The sequence below is a fragment of the Phaenicophaeus curvirostris genome, chromosome 6 (genome assembly GCF_032191515.1).
Source record: "Phaenicophaeus curvirostris isolate KB17595 chromosome 6, BPBGC_Pcur_1.0, whole genome shotgun sequence".
NCBI lineage: Eukaryota > Metazoa > Chordata > Aves > Cuculiformes > Cuculidae > Phaenicophaeus > Phaenicophaeus curvirostris.
The window spans coordinates 35,795,488-35,816,179 of record NC_091397.1 but is presented as its reverse complement, the minus strand read 5'-3'; the positions used below and the strand labels follow the sequence as shown (position 1 = coordinate 35,816,179).

The following is a 20,692-nucleotide window of genomic DNA, read 5'->3' as shown; positions in this document are numbered from 1 at the left end:
AAGCAGAGAAAAAAGGAAAATCTGTAAGGCAGATGGCTATTAACATGGTGTAAATACCCTATTTTTAAGTGCAAGGGGAACAAGGTGTTCCATATATAGTCCTCAAGCTGGAAGCTTCATGTTTGTAATAGTACCATGGCAATGTGCAAGGATTAATCACTTCCTGTGTGCTATTTGTAACAGTGACATCAACAGAAAGTGTTCTCAAGAAGCTTTATGTTCTTATTGCATTTGATCCTCTTTCTTCAGATGCACCCATTCAGATCCACAGAATTCATTAAGGCCACCCTAGCCACCTTTTCTGTGCGTGAACAAATGAATGGACCTGCAGCCTGCTTGTACCTGACCGCCTGAGAATCCCCCAGGTGCATGGAGCTCTTTGCCTTTGTGCCCCGTTGTCCCACCCTCCCCTCGATCACATACTCGGGGCAAAAATGGGGAGGGTGTGCGGGTGCGCTGGAGCTGTGTTCTGCTGTGGCTCAAACAGGTGCTCACAGAATTAGGAAGCTATAAATGGCTTCCTGATAATGTTCCCCAGCTTGCCTTCTCCAAGCAGAACTCTGCACAGGAGAGCATCTGGCCTGATAGGATTCACAAAAGCAACAGATCTGGCCTTGAAACTCTTGCTGTTCACTGCAGGAACTCAAATGGCTTAGAATGAGAATTACCTAATATACTTCACCAACTGCACTGAAATTAAGAGTTCAGTCTCATGTATCCACATTAAGTGGAAAGACAAACAGTTTGAGTTATGTTAACAATGCCTCTGTAATGGAATATGTGGATACTTAGGCTGATGGAAATATTCTCTGATTCATAGAATCATAGAGTCACCAGGTTGGAAGAGACCCACTGGATCATTGAGTCCAACCATTCCCACCAATCTCTAAACCATGCCCAACAGTACCTCATCCACTCACACCTTAAACACCTCCAGGGAAGGTGACTCAACCACCTCCCTGGGCAGACCTTTCCATTGCCTAATGACCCTTTCAGTGAAGAATTTTTTCCTTATGTCGAGCCTGAACCTCCCCTGGCAGAGCTTGAGGCCATTCCCTCTCGTCCTGTCCCCTGTCACTTGGGAGAAGAGGCCAGCACCCTCCTCTCCACAACCTCCTTTCAGGTAGTTGTAGAGAGCAATGAGGTCTCCCCTCAGCCTCCTCTTCTCCAGGCTACACAACCCCAGCTCTCTCAGTCACTCCTCGTAAGACTGATTGATCTTCTTTATTCAAGAAACTGTTATTGGAAACTGATACTTCACACCTTCATACCGTGGTGATTGTTACTTATTAAGTGCTTTTATATTACGATTCCTGGGAGTGAGGGGTCCCCAAATACATGTTAATGTTAATCCATCTTGTCGAGTAAGTTTTTTCGTGATGTGGTGTGATTGGAAAATCATTGGTTGTGAGCTTTGTTTTATAGTTTAATTCAAGGGAAATTAAAAAAGTAGTTTAAATATTTATTTTTCATAGTTTTAATATTTCATTCGGAGATTCTGGGGTTTTTTTTGGGAGGGGTGGAGGTTGTTGTTTAAGGAGGCTTGCTTGGCAGGTAATCATTGGCTATTTTTGTTGAAAATTGAGTGTCAAGGCAGAAGTCAAATTGCTGTAAAATATGTCATGGTAAAAGGTAAACTGCATGTTTCCATGCAGTATGTCCTGTGATGAAAGCTTCCTTCTTAAGTAGTCACTCTCTCTAAATAATGCATTCTTTCCAGACACCGTTGCTATGTTTTTCTCTGACAGGTAATTACAAACTTGCTTCTCAAAAAGGAAAAGAAAAAAAACAGAAAAGAAAAAAGAAAGCCATACACCTACAGGAAGGCTTTTAAATGTAGGTCCTGCTTAATCTGGTTTAATCTTTGTTTATATAAATTGATGTGTGTTATGAGAGTTCATTTTTCAGCTTTGAAAAACTCTTCTCTATTTATTTCTCTGAAACTTTTTGCAGCTCTTGTCCTATGAGGAAAAACAATGCTGGCAGTGAGTTAGTGTATATAAGCTAAAGACTTTTTGAAATGCATGCGTTTTTGCCAACTGCAGTTGCTGGTTCTAACTGGCAAGGCAGTACCACCCTCAGAACAGTGCCTTAAAAAATCCCCACAATTGAAGATGTTTGTGAATTCATTGCCTGAGTTTGAATATAATGCTTTATCTCAAAACAGGCAGTTAGAGAACCATGGAATGTTTATGTAGCATCCTCATATCATGAAAAAAGCCATGAAACAGATAAACTAAAGAGAAAAAGAAAGAGGAGATTTAGGGAGAGGATGTGACTCAGTAATTCAGGATCCTTCCAGATCAATAGAGCACCCCCAGAAAAGCAATGACATCCAGCTGCTGCAAACGGTCAGATGGGGAAGAGGATTAGAATAAAGAAAAAGAGTGAGTGGAGGAATAAATGTGGTCAGAAGTGAAGGGTGGAGTTGGTCCCTTTTGCATTTCAAAAAAGGGGACAGGCAGTTGAATTTGGGAATAAGCACAATCCTAGTGAGGGTGGATGAAGCTTGCGCTCCAGAGTGGGAAGATTGTTTGGTGGCCTTGATTTATTTATTTTATTTTTTTGCATTTTCAATGAAGTAGTCAGTTAAGTAAAACCCTGTCACCCCAAATCAAAATATTTTGTTGAGTTTTAAAATACATTGATTTTTCCTTCCTTCTCTTTAAAGATGAATTTTGAAATGGAAATATAATGTAGAAGCAGTCACTTTGGAATTTGTTTAAGTTATATATCTTAGGTTTTGGGGGCTTTTTTTTCAGCTGAATTATTGTTGATTTCAACCTGAATTTGTAAATCATTTTCAGGTGGGCTCAAAACTAGCACATTATTCACTGAAAGCACTACCCCCTTATACAAGTCATGAAATATCTTGGGGACTTTTTCAGAAAGAAAAGCTGTGTGCAATGTGTAACTGCTTTCAAATCCTGTATATACCTAATCCAAGTGGCCTTGGGTCCTACCTGCATGGCTCAGCCCCTAATTGTGTGCCAAATACCTGCGTCGTTTAGAAGTTCAGATTGTGTATTCATAGTCAAAAGTGCCAGCTCATGCTATGTCAAAGACTGTGAATGGAAATTTTTTGCTGTTTCCTACTTCCAAAACTATTTCTAATTGTTTTAAATGCTGGTCATATAGCCTTTGTAAATGAGGCTCTTTAAAATGGAGGCATTCAAAGTACCTGGTTACTTCTGACAAATGTTCTCTTAATTTATTTGGCTTGATCACAATGAGAAAATAGAAATAACCAAGTTATTTGCTTAAAGTTGCAAAAAAAAAAAAGGGTCTCCTAACCAAATAAATATATGCTTATTTTAGTGATAAACTGTGTATGCATTACTGAGTGCTAGAAGCCTTCTTCTCTTTTTCCAGTAATTGTCCCTTGGTACATATATCTCTGTGTGTTGCTTTGAGGCCTGTCTGGTAATTTTTAGCTAGTTTTAAATCACAGGTTTCTCCATATGCAGGCCAAATGTTACAGAAGATACTGAAAGTTCATGCATGTGTGCACACACTCTCAAAGGCTTTAAAACATCCACAGATATCTTTTAAGGGCATATGCTAACAAAAAAAGTTAATAGTCTGTGGTACAGGAAGGAGTTTGGGAGCAAAAACAAGTTGTCAGATATTCATGATTTGCTTTTAAGAGTACAAAATTTTGATCTGTGTCCTGGTTTCAGGTACTCAGAAAACTACAGTGTTGGTTTGGCTCAAGTTACAAGTCTTAATGTAATTGTTATTAAAATATTGTGGGACTTTTTAGTTCTCACTTGAATGCCCTTCCTAGTTGCAGGAGTTTATTATGCGCTTTTACCATTCTATGCTGCAGCAGTACTTTCTAATCTCATATCATCATTTGCTTTGCTTACTACCCTTAGTGTACATTGTAGATTTCAGAAATAAAATAACAACAATTTTGTTATTTGAGAAGCTGAGGCATGAAGTGGATTCAGAGGCTTTGAGGACCCACTTGATCCAGTGGAAGGTATCCCTGCCCATGGTGGGGAAGGGTTGGACTGGATGACCTTTAAGGTCTTTTCCAGCCCAAACCTCTTTATGATTCTATGAATCTGTTCTGCCACTTCTGCCCTGGTGAAATGATTTATCAAAAATATAGGCTTTTACCTGAACATAAACTTTGTATTTCTTTTGAAACAGCTCTCAGATAAAACTTATCAATTCTTGTAGACAGCAATAAATTTTGGTTCATGCACTCACTCCTTAGTTAGCAGCATTAAAAAATAAATTGAATCAATCTCAAGCGTTTAAACTAATCTACATCTCTTCAATGACTAGGACAAGAACTGTGTTATGGATAAGTTTCATCTTAACTTAACCTTACCGTAGTCTTCAAACAATTTCTGTCTAGCAAACCTGACTATGCAGGAGGGCTGTGTTGACATTTTCAGCATTGTTTTCTGGCACTACTCAGGTAGTGAGGAAAAAAAAATATGCTTAGCTTTCTAAACTACGTTTGTAGTAGGTTTTCCAGTAAAAGAGGATACTTCTGTCAGTTTATGTGATAGTTGTTCAGCTGTTCGGTACATCTTGCTCTTTTGTGTTCTCTGTAGCACTCTTTCTGTGTGTAGCTAGATGGGAATACGCAGCTGCTGTCCATGTCCCAAGAATGAAAGATAGCCGATAAAAGGTTCAGCAACACTCTCTTGTTCAAAGAGAATGTAAGAGCAAATTTTGGATACAGGGTGATATCACATCCTTGGAATAAGTTGTTATTTTGTTATGACTGATGTAAAGATTTAGATCTCCTGCTAGCATGCAGATTTTTTTTAAAAATTGTTATTGATCGGAACTAGATCTAGGTTTCGGAAGGGGATTAGTATATATAGTTACACCGAAGGGAAGAAATCTACTGTTGCTGAAATGGACACAGTCATCATAAAATGATTGCTATAAAATTTCTAGTGTCTTCTTAAATTTGAGGAAGATGAATTTCGCCCTTCAGCTTTTGTCAGTCTTCATCTGCATGTTGAGAACGGGCTTGATTTTTGTTGCAGCTGACTATATTGACCTAAGACTTTGGTGGTCATCATCGGCAGTAAATGGGAGGGGGGCAAAGGAAGAGAAGTTTATTCGGAGACCAAGTGTTAGTTTTGTTAGATAACTGTGACATAGTAGTTGTCTTTTACATCATCTGTGTTGTCTTATTATAGCTCTTAAGCATGGTCAGGCTCTGTCCATGCACAGAATAGACGCATAACCTCAGTATAGAGATATGAAGTATACTTGAGTATTTTAGATTATAGATGCATAAAACTGTAATTGCCAAGGGATAAGTCTGGGCAAACTGAGCTTCTGCTTCGGCAAGAGATTTGGCAAGGGAAGAGTTATCATCATCTTCATGCTCAGAGAAAGTGATGTATTATATACTCAGTGGTATGTTATGGACATTGCGCCCTGTGCATCTCACAAAGAAGTTGTATTTTAAACTGATTTCACACTGATGGATGTTCATGGGATATCATAGAATCATAGAATGGTTTGAGTTGGAAAGGACCTAAAAGATCATCCAGTTCCAACGCCCCTGTCATGGACAGGAACACCTCCCACTAGACCAGGCTGCTCAAGGCCTCATCCAACCTGACCTTGAACACTTCCAGGGATGGGACAGCCACAACTTCCCTGGGCAACCTATTCCAGTGCCTCACCACTCTCATGGTGAAGAAATTCCTCCTTATGTCTAGTCTAAATCTGCCCCTCTCCAGTTTATAGCCATTGCCCCTAGTCCTATTACTACAAGCCTTTCTAAAAAGTCCTTCCCCAGCTTTCTTCTAGCCCCCTTCAGGTACTGGAAAGTCGCTATAAGGTCTCCTCAGAGCATTCTCTTCTCCAGGCTGAACAAGCCCACCTCTCTCAGCCTGTCCTCCTGTGGGAGGTGCTCTAGCACTCTTATCATCTTTGCAATCCTCCTCTGGACCTGTTCCAATAGCCCTATACCCTTCTTATGTTGAGGATTCCAGAACTGGATATATGCTCCAGGTGGAATCTCACAAGAGTGGAACAGAGGGGCAGAATCACTTCCCTTGACCTGCCGGCCACACTTCTTTTGTTGCAGCCTAGGATATGGTTGGCCTTCTGGGCTGCGAGTGCACACTGCCAGCTCATGTTGAGCTTCTCATCAACCAGCATCTCCAAGTTCTTCTCGGTAGGGCTCCTCTCAATCACACCAACCCCCATCCTGTATTGAAATTAAATCGTTATTGAAATATTCATTAATGTCCTTAGTCTTCAGGAGTTGCAACTGGCAGAGAGAGTAATGACAGATCACCATAGGAAGTTGCTGCTGATGCACAATGCACAGCACTGACATTGACATAGATTGTCATAAGCCATATTGAGAATGCTAGTTTTCTATGCCGTTGGCTACTGCTGTCTGCTAGCAAAGATTTTGGTCATATTCCAATGGTTTTGTCATTCTTAATAGTCTCGCAGTAGAAATAATTTCAAGTCTTCTGTGTATTAAACTGCAAAAAAATACATAAAAATAATCTATCTTTCAATTCCAATAAAGTGAAAAAAAGCAGAAATGTAATTCTTGCCTCCACAGAGGCTGTTGGCATTTTCCAGTGGCTGAAAAAATGGTCAGTGTGAACAGATTAATTTGTATGTAAAATACATATTTACAGTGTCAGATGGTATCTCATTCTAAGCAATCTTGTCAACACATAAGGAAACAACATATTCTGCCTGAAGTGATATGTTGATTGTAGTCCATACATTACCTCAAAATACCCCATTCCTTTTCCTATAATTAACTTATGAAAAACTCATTTTTAAGTCACTACATTAGTAAGTACTGTGTAGAATGTCAAAGCTATATAGCCCTAGAAATCCTGGAGAGAAAAGGGTTTTGGTAAGAGGCCAAATATTCTGAGCACCTTGTATACGTTTGTATGTGTCTGTGTGTATATGAATATGAGAGGTAAAAGATTCTACATATTAATTCGAGTGTTGGATCTGAACAAAAACTGTTAGCCAATGCTGTGCAACAACAAAGCAGGGCATAAGAACTTCACTTAACAGGAAAAAAACAAGAGCTTTCTTTGAATCTGGAGTGAGGATTACCTAAGTTTTCAGAGAACTATGTGACAGCTCTGGTCAGTTTCTCACACAGTGAAAAACTCCTTTAATCTACCCAAAAATACAATAGAAGAGTTCATAAAAATATAGTCTGTCCTTAAAGTAGCCTAACACAGATATTGGCAGGCTTTGGATTTTTGACATCAGCTTTCTCTCTTCTCCTCTTGACAGGTAAATCAAGTAAAGCAATGTTTACTAACTTGATGTAAAATTTATCAGAATAATTGAGAATTTTCATTTGTTCCCTAAAATCCTTAACTGATAACTTCAGTAAGAGGAGAAGTCCTCATTATAAGCTCATCATGTAAATAGAATATTTTCTGTCTTTAGCTTGCAACAGAAAGATGATTTTTAATATTTAAGCAAACAGGTTCTTTAAAGCAGATTCCAATCCTCCACTGCCATTTTTTAGCTTTTAAACCATTCACATGGCTTATTTCACCAAATGAAATCGATTCACATGATAGAAGTATTGACTTCTTTAACTGAATTAAACCCTAAATTTAGGGTATTTGGATAGGAATAGATATTTGATAGGTGTTTTACATGGATAAGGAAGAAAAAGACCCCAAAACCCTGAGGTCAAAATTTTAGAGCAGTTTATTGAGTGTCTGAGTAATGTTGAAATGTGATTTTTATATAGGATTTGTTTTATTCACATTTGGCAACAAGGAGGGAAATATATAAGCTATTTTTATTCCATAGTGCTGAGAGTGAAATTCAACTCATTGTAAAAGGGGTATTTGGTGGAGGGCATGAACTGCTCTAATACGTATTCCATCATTCTTTGCTGCATTTTTTTTCTTGTTTTGTTGAATTCAGCATACTGAATGATTGAAAATCCAGCTACAGTTAGCATAGACTTGAGTGTTGGAGCTGAAGCATTAGATGTGCCCTGACTAGCAAGTGCTGTACCCAGAAAACCTAATGTTGTCTAAAGGGAGAGAATGGCTGGGGTAGTTGGATGAATACGTAATTTCTTATATCTGTTTTAAGTCTCCACTCAGCCTGGAAACATGCATTTCCTAGTGAGAGTTATATGGTCTTTCTAAGAACTCTCTTCTCTTGCAAAAAAAAAAAAAAAAAAAAAATTGGCTTCTATCTAAATTGTCAGCAATGAAGGAAAAGTAGTAAAAGAGAAAAAAAGATATTGCATAGGAATCTTAGCAGAAAAGCTAATTTTAAAAAAATAACATTACTACTGGCATAACCTCTTGGCCCATAATAGTGATGAAATCCTCACATGACAGAACAATTCATTCCCCCATGTCAGAAAAAGGACACTGTCTAGCAAAGACTTTTGGTTGCTCAAAACAGTAATTACCACACTCTGGAATAAGATAAGAAATTTATTCTTTTTCTTCTATAAATTCAACACACAAAAAAATAATTAAAACTAACCCTCCATCAAAGAAACAAACCTTTAAAATTTTAGGATTAAATCTGCAGATTCTGTTGGTTTTCTTCCATCTGTCACTTATTGCATCCATAGCTTTCCATATTTAAAAAATATTCACTGTAATTTACCAGTTAACAGTTGCTTATGTCAGCAATCAAAAGTTTTCCAACAGGAGAAGGAAATGAATATTTTGCTTTGTGTTTTCAAGCATAAATTCATGTGGTCACCATATTAAATCAGAGTTCCAGTGTTTAATTTTTTTGTTTAAATTGTTTCATCTACTCATTTAGTATATATATGGAAAAAAGAAGCATTACATTTGATCCCAAACTGTTGAGTGAAGGAAAGGCAAAAGCACCATAGCTTGACATGGCAACTCATCTGCTTAATTCAGTGGAATAACTCTGTTTTGACCATCTTTCTGATATTTGCATTATAAGATATTTTGTTTCTTTTCCCACTCTATTGTCTTGTACATATAGAAAGATACAACTGAGAAATGGAATGATTCCAGTTAGTAAGAATTTGACTCATTTGTACCAGTAGTTTTGGTCCTACAGTTTAATATGGATTTTTCAAAGAAAAATATGAAAGTATACTTGATAATTCATCTCTCTTTATTCTTCATTGTCTGTCTTCCTTGATCACATTTTTCATTAACCTTTCCTTTATTTTACCAAAGTATTTTTAATTAATGCTGCACTCTTTTTTCTATGTAGTATACATAATTTTAATGGGACAGGCTATGACCATCCATCCTTGTTGTTGAAAGGAAACCTCCCTTGGTTTTCCAAAAATATCTCTTGCATATATTTTTTTTATGTTCAAATTTAAGTTTTCTTTTTTTATTTTTTTCAGTAGTTGACGGTTATGGCGTCGGAGTTGTACTGTATGCAAAAGACATAGGGCCATCCTTAACATACGATGGAGCCAACCAGGTTAAGTTATAAAGAAGGCAACTTCATGAACCTCAAACTAGCTATCATGTTTTTTTCCTATTACAGTTTCCCCAGCAATCCCATTATGAATCTAAATAAGTATGTAAATCATGTAAATGTAAATTATTATTAGACTAATTAAAATCTCTTAGAGTAGTTCCAACCATAGACCCAATCTTTTATATCTGCTCTGAATTACAGGTCCCATTTTAGTTGGAGCAATATGGCTAGGCCCTTTCAATCTGTTTTGGCAATCAATCAAACCTTTTTATAATTATTTACATTTTTCAGATTGGAAATTATGTTTTATGTAAGGCAGAAGGTAATTTGGGTCTGAATCTTTTTGCCACACAACTTCTTCATCATCGTTAAAAAATATGCTATATAACAGTCCCCTCTCTGAGGCAACACAGAGGGAAGCACACATTTTCCTTTTTTTCATTTTAAAGCTCATATTTCAATCATAAATGGAGTGCAGTGTAATTTTGATAAAAGTGTACAAAAGATTTTATATTCATGCTGGTATAGAATAGAAGAATGTAACGAAAACTTGAAATTTGCAGTGGAATCTGGCTGTCCTCTTCACTGTCATCACTTCTCATGTTTCTAATTTTTTTTCCCACTGATTTCAGAACAATATGAATAAAGCCCAAAGATCAATAGATCCGTTTAATCCTCTTGATTTATATACCACATTAGAACACAAACATTTTAACTCTTCTTGGCTTTCATCTTTGAGTGGTGGTAGGCTTGCTCTTCCTTCAAAATTATGCAAATTAAAATAATGATGCCATTAAATCCTACAAATTCTGATTGTATCCTGTATAATATCCAAATAACCTGAGTTTTGAATGAAAGCCTCCAGTTGTAATTAAGTTCAGCCATGCTGTTTTTCTAGGGCATGTGTATGTATACTAACTTCTGCAAAACAATTCTGACCTGAGAAATGCTAATAACTGTCTGCATTTTTCTGAGTAACAGATATGAGATTAGAATTGAGGCCTAGGCAGACTGATGGCTCAACATACGCAGTGTGTAAGAAATATGACATTTTCACTTTGCCCAGACTACAATATATAAAGTCCTCCTTACTTAAAGTAAAGGTTAATGAAGCTTAGGTTTCAGCAGGAAGAAAGAGCCCTTTCCATATGACACTAACAAGCCTTTCTTTTGACACAAATATGTTTAATCAGCCAAAATGCAACTATTACAATCATTCAAATTAATGGTGTTCAGCCAAATGTAACATCATAAACACTGAAAGGCTTGAGTTACGCATTCTTTCAGAAAGGATAAAACCCAATTTTTATGGCAAACTTGCGTAATTGTGAATTGTTGGTGTCTGTGTTAATATGCCAACAAGTGCACTTGGGCGCCTCTTGTCTGATCAAGACTGTCGCCTTCTGTGTCCTTCAGGAAAAGAGAACTACTCAACACCACAAAAGGTGACATTTGAGCAGACAAGGTGCTGAGCTGCATCCATTAATCTCTTATTAATCACACTGACATTTTAAAGAATGATTTTCTTGAGCAGAGGAAAAAAATTTCCCAATAGCTTACCAGATACTGTGAGGACTGGAAACAGGGTCTGTAGTCAGAGGATTGAATTTTCTGTTACCAAGAGACAAAATAAACAAATGTGTTTCATCCTGAGAACGTCCACCTGGGGAAGAGTTCTCAAGGCACCGTCACTTACTAGGTATTTTGGCTTTCTTAGATTGCACTTACTCTCCCAAAATGATTCCAAATTTTGGACAGCTATCTGAACCAAAGTTTCGTATTGCTTATTGGTACATGGGTTTTTTTCCTCATTACCAAATTTTTTGTATGTCTGGACAGACTGGTTAATTGTTTGCTCTTGCATTTCCCATCAGCCTCGAGTTTATTGACCTAAACTGCTTATTGTTTGAAGCATCTGTGGTAATCAGCCATTATTACTGTTTGACAGTATTTTGTTATGGAATTTTCATTTCTTACCTTCAGACCTGCACAGAATACATTCAGGTACATCTTCAGAAGTGATCACAATAGCGTATCCCTGTGGAAGGAATGCTGTTCTGTCTTATCTGTCATCACACTTGTGACACAGGTGTATGTATTTGTTGACCTCTTGTGTTTGCAAAGAACAGGATTGTGCCCTCATTGTGCAGGTATCGCATAAAACCTCTTTGTATCTATGCTTGAGATGGGGACACATTAGTTATCTGTTGTATTTTTTTGAATTTAGCTTACTGTTGAAAATTGTGTTTCTTCTAGTCGTGGCCACATCAAAGGCTCACCAGACTTGTTGTCTGTCACTATACAGCACCCTAAAAAAAGAAAACAATATTTTTTACCACTTACTACTGTGTTGTCTACAAATTTTATGGAGCCTAAGACAGAAAGCTAGGAAGTTAGGCATAGACACCGATTGGTATAATCGCTGCAGGAATCCCTGTAAGTGTTTTAAGTGGTTGTAATGGCTGTAAGGCAGGGTTTTTGAGAATCAACTGCAGGATTCTTTGATTTATTTATTTCATTTCTTTTCTGAAAGTCTTGAGTATTTACCTTTACTATTGGTAGCTGTTGCAGAGATCCACAGATTGCTGGTCAAGACAGTATGTCCATTTAAAGCCTTCCCCTTTTCTTCCTTCCTTTGCAGTTCCAGAGAACTACAAACAAACAGTGTCACATGTAAGATTACCTTTTTACCTGCCCAAATCCCTCAGGAACTCACACAGCTTTGCTATATTCATGATGTCAGTATCATTACATGTGTATCTGTGAGATACGTTCTCCAGTAATTCCCAAATTCCCATACAAGTTCATCCAACCCTGACAGCATCGCAGCTCCTCCTGTCAGGTATTGTTCTCAGGAGGTGTTTCCAGATGTTATAAAATTCCAATACATATGCTTTATTTGTAGAAGTCACCTTTATGAAATAAATATTTAAATGTTCTCTCTAGCAGAGAAAAAAAAACCCTGAGTTTAAATCTTTGCTAATTTCTCCTCCAGTGCTGGGGTACTCTCACAATAGACACGTGTACCTAATGTTTCAAATAATTCAACCACAACAATTCCTAATATAGTTTATGATATTTGGTCATTTTTTCTCCACTATCTCCTGAAAATAAAAGACATCGCAAACAAAGCCACGGTGATCTGCATTACATTTTTGTATTCAGGTAATGTAAGGATAATGTCAGGGGATTTTGTGTCATTTTGTGTTCATATGAACACTCTTATTCTGATCCGTGTACCTACATGGTCATCTAGTAACAACAAAATAGTTTAGAAACGAGCTTATAAATTGAGACATTTCCTGCAAATAAGTGATAAAAGGCAGTTCATTATGAGTCTAGACACAATTAAGTGTTTTAAAAATTCAGAGGTGTGATCAAAAGTCACCTGAAAAATGCATTATTATTTTACTTGGAAACAGCTGTGTGACATTTTTCTAAGTTACAGGTTAAAGAAGTGCAAGTAAATTAATGGATCACAACTGAAAGGAAATTTTACACTAGTAGAATACTATCCTACTGTATTATAGAGGAAAATCTTGTCACTGCCTGTATTTTCTTTTCTGTAAATTATTGCGCTGTGCTCTTCAGCTTCATGGTTGCGTTGCACCAACAGATCAGTACGTATGGTATCTAAACAATAATATAATGATATATATTCAGTGTAATACATTAAGCTATGTTTTTATATGTATATACACATATGTATGTAACAGAGAACATTTTTTTAAAGAAAGTGCTGAAGCGACCCAGATCATCAAGTGCCTTGAATATAGAAAAATGAGATCTGAACTTGATTTGAAATTAAGTGGGAATCTACTGTAACAGCAATGATTCTGAGGAGATAGTCCATGGTCTACATCAGTTGGGATTTCTGAGTCTCTGAAATATCCAAATATATTCATAGAATCATAGAATAGTTTGAGTTGGAAGGGACCTGAAAGATCATCCAGTTCCAGTGGCAGGGACACCTCCCATTAGATCAGGCTGCCCAAGGCCCCATCCAACCTGGCCTTGAACACCTCCAGGGATGAGGCAGCCACAGCTTCCCTGGGCAACCTGTTCCAGTGCCTCACCACTCTCATGGTGAAGAAATTCTTTCTTAAGTCTAGTCTAACTTTGCCCCTCTCCAGTTTATAGCCATTGTCCCTAGTCCTATTGCTAGTAGCCTTTGTAAACAGTCCCTCCCCAGCTTTCTTACAGCTTCTTCAGGTACTGGAAGGTCACTATAAGATCTCCTTGGAACCTTCTTTTCTCCAGGCTGAACAAGCCCAACTCTCTCAGCCTGTCCTCATATGGGAGGTGTCTTGCTGTTACTTGAGCTGAGGGGTTAAAGGGCCCTGACATTGTCAGTAATTATGATCCAGGCTGACAGAACATTGCTGGTGATTCTGGTCAAAACAGACATCAGCTTAAACAAAGTGTACTGTTCCAGTACTCAATGACTAACTATTGACACCCATGGAAATGATAAAGTTTCTACAGACTTGTGATTTTTTTCCTCTGTCTTTCTTCCAGTGTAGTGGGCTGTTGCTCATGCAGGAGCTGGTCTGTTGTGGCAGTGGTTATATGATTGAAGTGGGCAGGGACAGATAAAGTTGTGTATTGTTTGCATATTGGTGGGACTTGAATCAGTACTGTTTCAGCTTGTTTTGAAGCTGTTTAAAATAAACTGAGCCAGAATTGATACTTTTGAAACCACGCTAATACTGTTGTTACTGAGAGTATTTGTTAGGTTATGCAAAGGACTGCCAAGGAAGTCCTTGATTGTACTGGCTGCTGGATAAACAAAGAGGTGTCGGTCATCAGTAGCCAAGGACCTCATAGTCCAAATAAAGCAGGGGTCAGGCGGGGTAGAGGTATCAGACAAAAGTGTGTGAACAACGTGATATTTAGGATAAATGTCATTTCCACAGTTCTTGGCTTCTGCAATTGCCGACACAGATCGAGGAGTCCAGTGATGGAGGTACAGTTTCCTGTCACTACTTACTGGGCGTACCTCTCCAGGAAGGACTCAAATAGTTTCAGAGCACTACTCACTGCAGAGGGCCAAGATGATGGGAACGGATGTCTGTCCTTTGCCCATTGATGGGTGGAGAATATACATAAGTCTCTTAGGTGGTGTCAGTTGTGTGTCCTGGCTTGTCTCCAGACTATGCTATGTCTAAAAGGTTAATTTCCATTAGACGAGAATGTCCTTGGCCTTTGACTATCTTCTCCATGAACTAGCTTGTGGGAAGTTTGATATTGGGCGGTAGTTGGCTAGAACCAGTGTATCCAGGGTGGGTTTCCTTTCTGTGGATAAACAGAGCATGTGTATCTCCAGGAACAGGAGTTTGGCATCCTCTGGCAGTGCTCCATCAGTTATGGCCATCAGAGGTGGTTCTTTTTATTACAGAATTTCTAAGTTTTCTCTATGTATTTTCCACCCCATCAGTGACTAATTTAGATGTTCAGATGCGGTATTTCAGCTGATTTATCTAGTTGTCTGCTTATATGAATTTGTACTTTATATGAATATGTTCACTTTACTATCAAGAAACATGGGTTAAAGATGTATGCAACATACTTCTGCTCTCTGCTTTTGTCCTGTAATGTCTGTGTATGATGAATTTAAGTTCATGGATGCTAGTATTTCTGCTGCAGTTGTATGTCTTTCAGTGTCTGTGGAATCTCTTTTGTCTTCATGCATTCTCTTCTTATGGCAGAATCTTTAGTTTTGTTTAGGAAGTGCATTTGATAATATTTGCAGCTGAAATGCAGGTTCAGATTGTTTCTTACAACTGTTAGTGACAAGAAAGTCTGATCTCTGCTTCAGCCCGTATTCCTGACAAAAGTACTTGCAGATTTCCCCTGGTGTTTAGAATGCTGTTTAGTTTTGTGCTGGGTTCACATGCGTACTAATACCAACGAGTATGGAAGTTTGGCTCGGAGTCTGAGTTTCACTTAACCCTAACAGACAGTGAGTCCTTAATCTAACTTCATGTGGCAGGCTTTCAGTAGTAGCTTTCTCTGATCAATAAAACAGTTGACAACTGGAATTTTCATTGTAAACACAGAAAGCTGCACTGGATGGACCAATATTGTACTGGTGTTATAATTTTGCTCTCACATCTTCTATATATTGAAGAAAACTGAGCTGATAAAAGTTGGTTTCTTATAGCTTCTTGTACAAGTTGTGCTTTATATCTGATAATCCCCATCATGGCAGCCGACGATTATCTAGTACAAAGGTAACACCTCACTACTGCTACTGTGTTACATCACCCCTGTGTGCAACAGAGAAGAGGTTTAGTGACATGAAGAATTGACAATTCCAGGTGAGGAAATTTGCATCTGTCATTATCTGTATTTTTATGACCACAGATGTTTTTAATTGATAGCACTATTAGGCATGATGACAAAAATATTATTTTATTGTGCTACTATTATTCTGCTGTTGAATAACCCACTTAAGGACAAATATAAAAGCTGTATTAATTTTTTTCCCAGCATTATAAAATACTGTTGTGTCACAGCATAAAAAAGACTCATCACAGATTAAAATTGTATTTTAAATTCTGTCATCATGTTTGAAAACTGAAAGGACAATGAGTAGGACTGGAATCCCATTCAAGTACTGTTTTGCCATTACACTGAGTCAGGAATCCTGAATTATTTTTCCAAAAGGTTAGGTTTGAGGTCAGTACCTGAGTTATTTTCTCACATGTGCTTTATAATCACCTTCAGTGGAAGTGTGCTTGAATAAGTAAAAGCTGGGAACCAAGCTCTGTAGACATTGTCTACCTTAATACAATAGCAAATTTTCTTATGGCTTTCTGAGGAAATGGATTTGAATCTTCCAAAGAACTTGTTCTGGCTTGTGCTGGTAGGGGTCCTTCTTGTCTGCTTTCTCATATATGTGCTTCAAGGAATGGATTACTTTTGGAGTGAGAATTTTTTATTTACCAAAATGTCATTTCACATGTCCCCAACCTTCAAAATGGTTCCCAGTTTTGAGGATTTATATTTTTACTGGCTTCAGCTTTAGTGTTCATTTTTGTAGCAGTCCCTGTTTGACTTATACTTCACATGATTTTAATCTTCATAGTTGTGGGATTTCCATTGTAAAAAAACGACACTATTAATGTCCTCCAACCATTGTTCAAACATTGCCACCTTCATAAAAAACAAAACAAAACAAAATATAACAACTTTTAAATGTTCTTTTGGTGCAGGCAAAGCCGATCTGCCTTTTGCTTCCATTTCAGCCTGTAGGCAAACATTGGTTTTAAAATCTGTCACACGGTCTGATTGATTTCCAGGAAAACAGAATTCAAGTCATTTTTAAAGTCGATTCATAATGGATTAAACAGAGTTGCCACATAAAGAAGAAACATTTTATTCCTTTCTAATGTCAGAGGAGCTGATACGCTCTGTTTAGCAGTAAAACTTCCTAAATAGCTCAAGCATTCACTAACTACATAAGCACCAAAACTAGACATAAAACAGGAAGGAGAATTTCAATCCAAGATGTAGTAAACTTCTGCCTTTCAAATAGCCTTATTAGTAAGTGAAGTATATTTGAAAAAGCAGTCTCAGTAGGTGTATCAGAAGTACAACCGTCAAGAAATGCAGCATGTAATAGTATTAAGTAAACATGAAGGTGAAAACCTGACTTCATTGAAGTAATTGGAGATTATGCTGTTGACTTCAAAGATCTAGAGTTTTGCACAGTTTTAAAAATGTAGGTTTATAAAGTTACAGTTTTAAATTCAAGCAGGATTGACTCGATGGTTGGTAGGAAGACACACTGAGTTTCTGTTGAGGATTTTTGATTAATGCATAGAAAAAAGAAGTCTCATCTGTTCTGAGAATAGTGTTAAAGGTCATTTTTTTCTGGAAATTGGATCCCTTTATGGCACCCCATTTTAGATATCTCAACTCCCTACATCAGTTTTGGAAATGTAAGGTGTATACATGTTCTCCAGTTACTTTTACTAAAACACTGAGCTAAATCAGTTTGCTAAGAATCATTTGAACACTGCAGTTAACAAAGATAATAGTTTTCTGCTAATGTCCGGCAGTATTCCCAGCTGTTCGGTCAGTTTTTGAATTTAATTATGCTGTGGAGTTTTACATTAAAGGGTAAGAGAAAATAGGACAGTTAGTATTTTCTTGTAAGCCACATGTACTTAGCTGTTCCTCAGAATAAGTAATTTAGAGTCTAAGATAGAGTGCTTGAAAAAAATGGCCCTGTTTGCATACAACATGATTTAGGAGCCAGATAAATGAGAAACATTTTCAGTGGGGCTTGCTTGCAAGTAGGAATGAAACTCATCTCAAGGACAGCATACTTACCTATGATCCTGGCCTCTCTGCTGTGATAGCTTAATTTACCATTGTTTTAGCATGGTCTGTTTTCCTGAAGGTTGTTGACAGCCATTAGTAATTAATCAGAGACTATTGCTTTTGACAAATATTGGGTAGACACTTGGTGCTCATTCACCTCAGCCTTGCATTACAGTCACAGTTAGCTTAAACTTAGTGGCTTCTGTTTGCTGTTCAGTTAAGTGGGAGAACTTATCTGTTTATTTTTCTAAGTTCCTGACCTAAGACTAAGTTATTCTGCAAGTTACTTAATAGGATGTGTGCTCACATCAGCTGAGGTAGGAGTGATTCTACCCCTACCTCAATGATAACCTACTGTCAGTTAACTGTGCCGTAGGTTGACTTCCAGAGAAAAGCATAGATGTATATTGAATTTGAAGGTTTTATAGTATTTTCATGCCAGATTACTGTGTTGTGCAATGTAGGTGTTGCATTTAGCCTATTAATCCAATAGAGTTCTTTGAATGGGTCCAGAGGAGGGCTACAAGGATGATCAGAGGGCTGGAGCACCTCCCATACAAGGACAGGCTGAGAGAGGTGGGCTTGTTCAGCCTGGGGAAGAGAAGGTTCCAAGGAGATCTTATAGTGACCTTCCAGTACCTGAAGGGGATACAGGAAAGCTGGAGAGGGACTGTTTACAAAGGCTTGTAGTGATAGGACTAGGGGCAATGGCTATAAACTGGAGAGGGGCAGAGTTAGACTGGGACATGAGGAATTTCTTCACCATGAGAGTGGTGAGGTACTGGAACAGGTTGCCCAGGGAAGTTGTGGCTGTCCCATCCCTGGAAGTGTTTTAAGGCCAGGTTGGATGGAGCCTTGGGCAGCTTGATCTAGTGGGAGATATCCCTGTGCATGGTGGGAGGGTTTGGAATTGGATGATCTTTCAGGTTCCTTCCAACCCAAACTATTCTATGATTCTGTGATTCTATAAGTTATTTATATTTATGTTTATTGTCACAGGCAGTGACAGCAATTAATTGAAGCTGTAAGTGCTTTTGCAGTAATGTTCATATTTTGCCATATTGCTTTGCCCTTTACATATCCCTTTTGCTACTGTAAGCTGTTGTAATTATTTTCTTTAAAAAAGGATATGATAACAGAGCAGATGAATGACACCATATTTGTTCTAACCATTCTTGGATAGCCAGAATTACAATTCTTGAAGTCTTGATGTAGTTCGATAGGTCAACTAAAAAACAAAAAAATTATGGGAAAAGTTAAAGCTGATATTCTGAACACTTGTGTGCCTGGCATGAGTTTGGATTCCTATGCCTTCGCAGTTCTATTTAATTTTCTTTTTCACAAGGGAAATGATTTCAGTTATGGATTTACTCTTTCAAGTTTCTGCTTAGGGAGTTCACAATATAAAAGAGAATTGGTCTGAATGTTTCCAGTTTGCCATAAGAATAAAATCATTGTGGTATTCTGGAGATTAGCAGTGTGCACAAATTAAAATCAATTTTCATCTTTTTCTCTTATTAAACGAAACCCTAGTTTTTTACATGCTTTAAGGATTGTTTCTGAAAACCTATTTTACTGCTACATGTCATATCATCTCCCTGTTCAAAAGGTAAAATCAAGAGTTTATTCACAGTATTTTCCATGATCTGTTTCCCAGGCTTAGGTTTTCAAATGGAGTTTCCTTTAAGGAACACTCTTCTGTCTTGCAGTTCAATTTCCTGTAGTACTGGTCATGTTAAGAATCACAAGCAAAGTACTCTCCAATAGCTTGTGGATCATGGTGTGCAACCTAAGCTGGGAGGGGTAGAGGAAAAGGAGGGAGGGCGAAGGTTCCTTCCGTTCTTAAAAGTAATTGTCCTTATGTGATGGAAATTGCAGTCACCTGCCTAGCAGTGGAAAATCTTGAGCTATAAGGAAATCTGCAGCATCATCACTTCATCATAGCTGCTATCAACCTCATGCTGGACAGCAGCTTTGATGAGACTGATAAAGGCAGGGTTATTGAAACAACAGAAGTGTTTGGGAGACCATAGTTATAAGCTATACACATCTTCTTGCTGAAACTGCTGCATAAAAACTATGAGCTTGCATACTATACTTGCAAATTGTACTCTGAGCAGATTTGGGTTCAGAGGTGACATCAGGTGGGTTATTTCAGTGATGTGTTAGTGTAAATGAGATCAGATTTCAGCCCCGGATGTAATTAAACTTTTACATCCGATTTACCATGAAAAAATGAATTAACCACTACTGGTCTTCTGGTTATCACGGCTGAATAGCTAAAGCAACTAAAGTCTCCATTACTGAGCACATTTGAACTAACTTCCCTCCATCTCAAATGCCATCTTTAAAATTACTTGCTATATAGTGCTGCAGTTCTGCAGGTTTTTTTTAATGTATTTTATAAGGGTCTTCTATGTTCTTTTACCTAAAATTGTGTACAATGTGTGGCAAATGAAGTATCTTGTTTGGTTTTTAAATATAAAGAGGAATTCTTCTTGCCATGTGAACTTTCAAAATACCAGGGAAGCAAAGATGATAGGTGTTTCTTTTTACCTATATAAGTGCATCTTTCTTCTTTCTTCTCCTAATTATTCCTTAGGAACATCTGGTAACTTTCTGCCTAACTGTCAAATTTCTATTTCGGCTTTATTAGCTGAACACCTGCATGCCAGCTGAGTACTTACAGACATTCCTGCATATCAGAAGTGTTATTACCAGGCTGACTTGTAACAAACTTGCAGTGTGATAGCACAATAAGATTCTCTTTACTCCCATGTTATTAATTTATGGATTTAAAAAAGCTCATAAATCCTAGTACTTGAGGTCCTAGCTTATTGAAGTACTAGCTTACAAAATCTCTGGTACTTAAATGCACTACAAGTGAAATACAGTATTAAATACACTGATTAATGTATAATGTTTC

The 20,692-nt window shown here is 37.7% G+C and overlaps 1 protein-coding gene across 2 annotated transcripts in view; it reads left to right on the top strand.

Annotated features, from left to right (window-relative positions):
* LOC138722050 (succinate--hydroxymethylglutarate CoA-transferase-like) overlaps positions 1 to 20,692 on the top strand; it is a 342,380-nt gene that overhangs the window by 233,938 nt on the left and 87,750 nt on the right. The gene's annotated exons all lie outside the window — the stretch shown is intronic.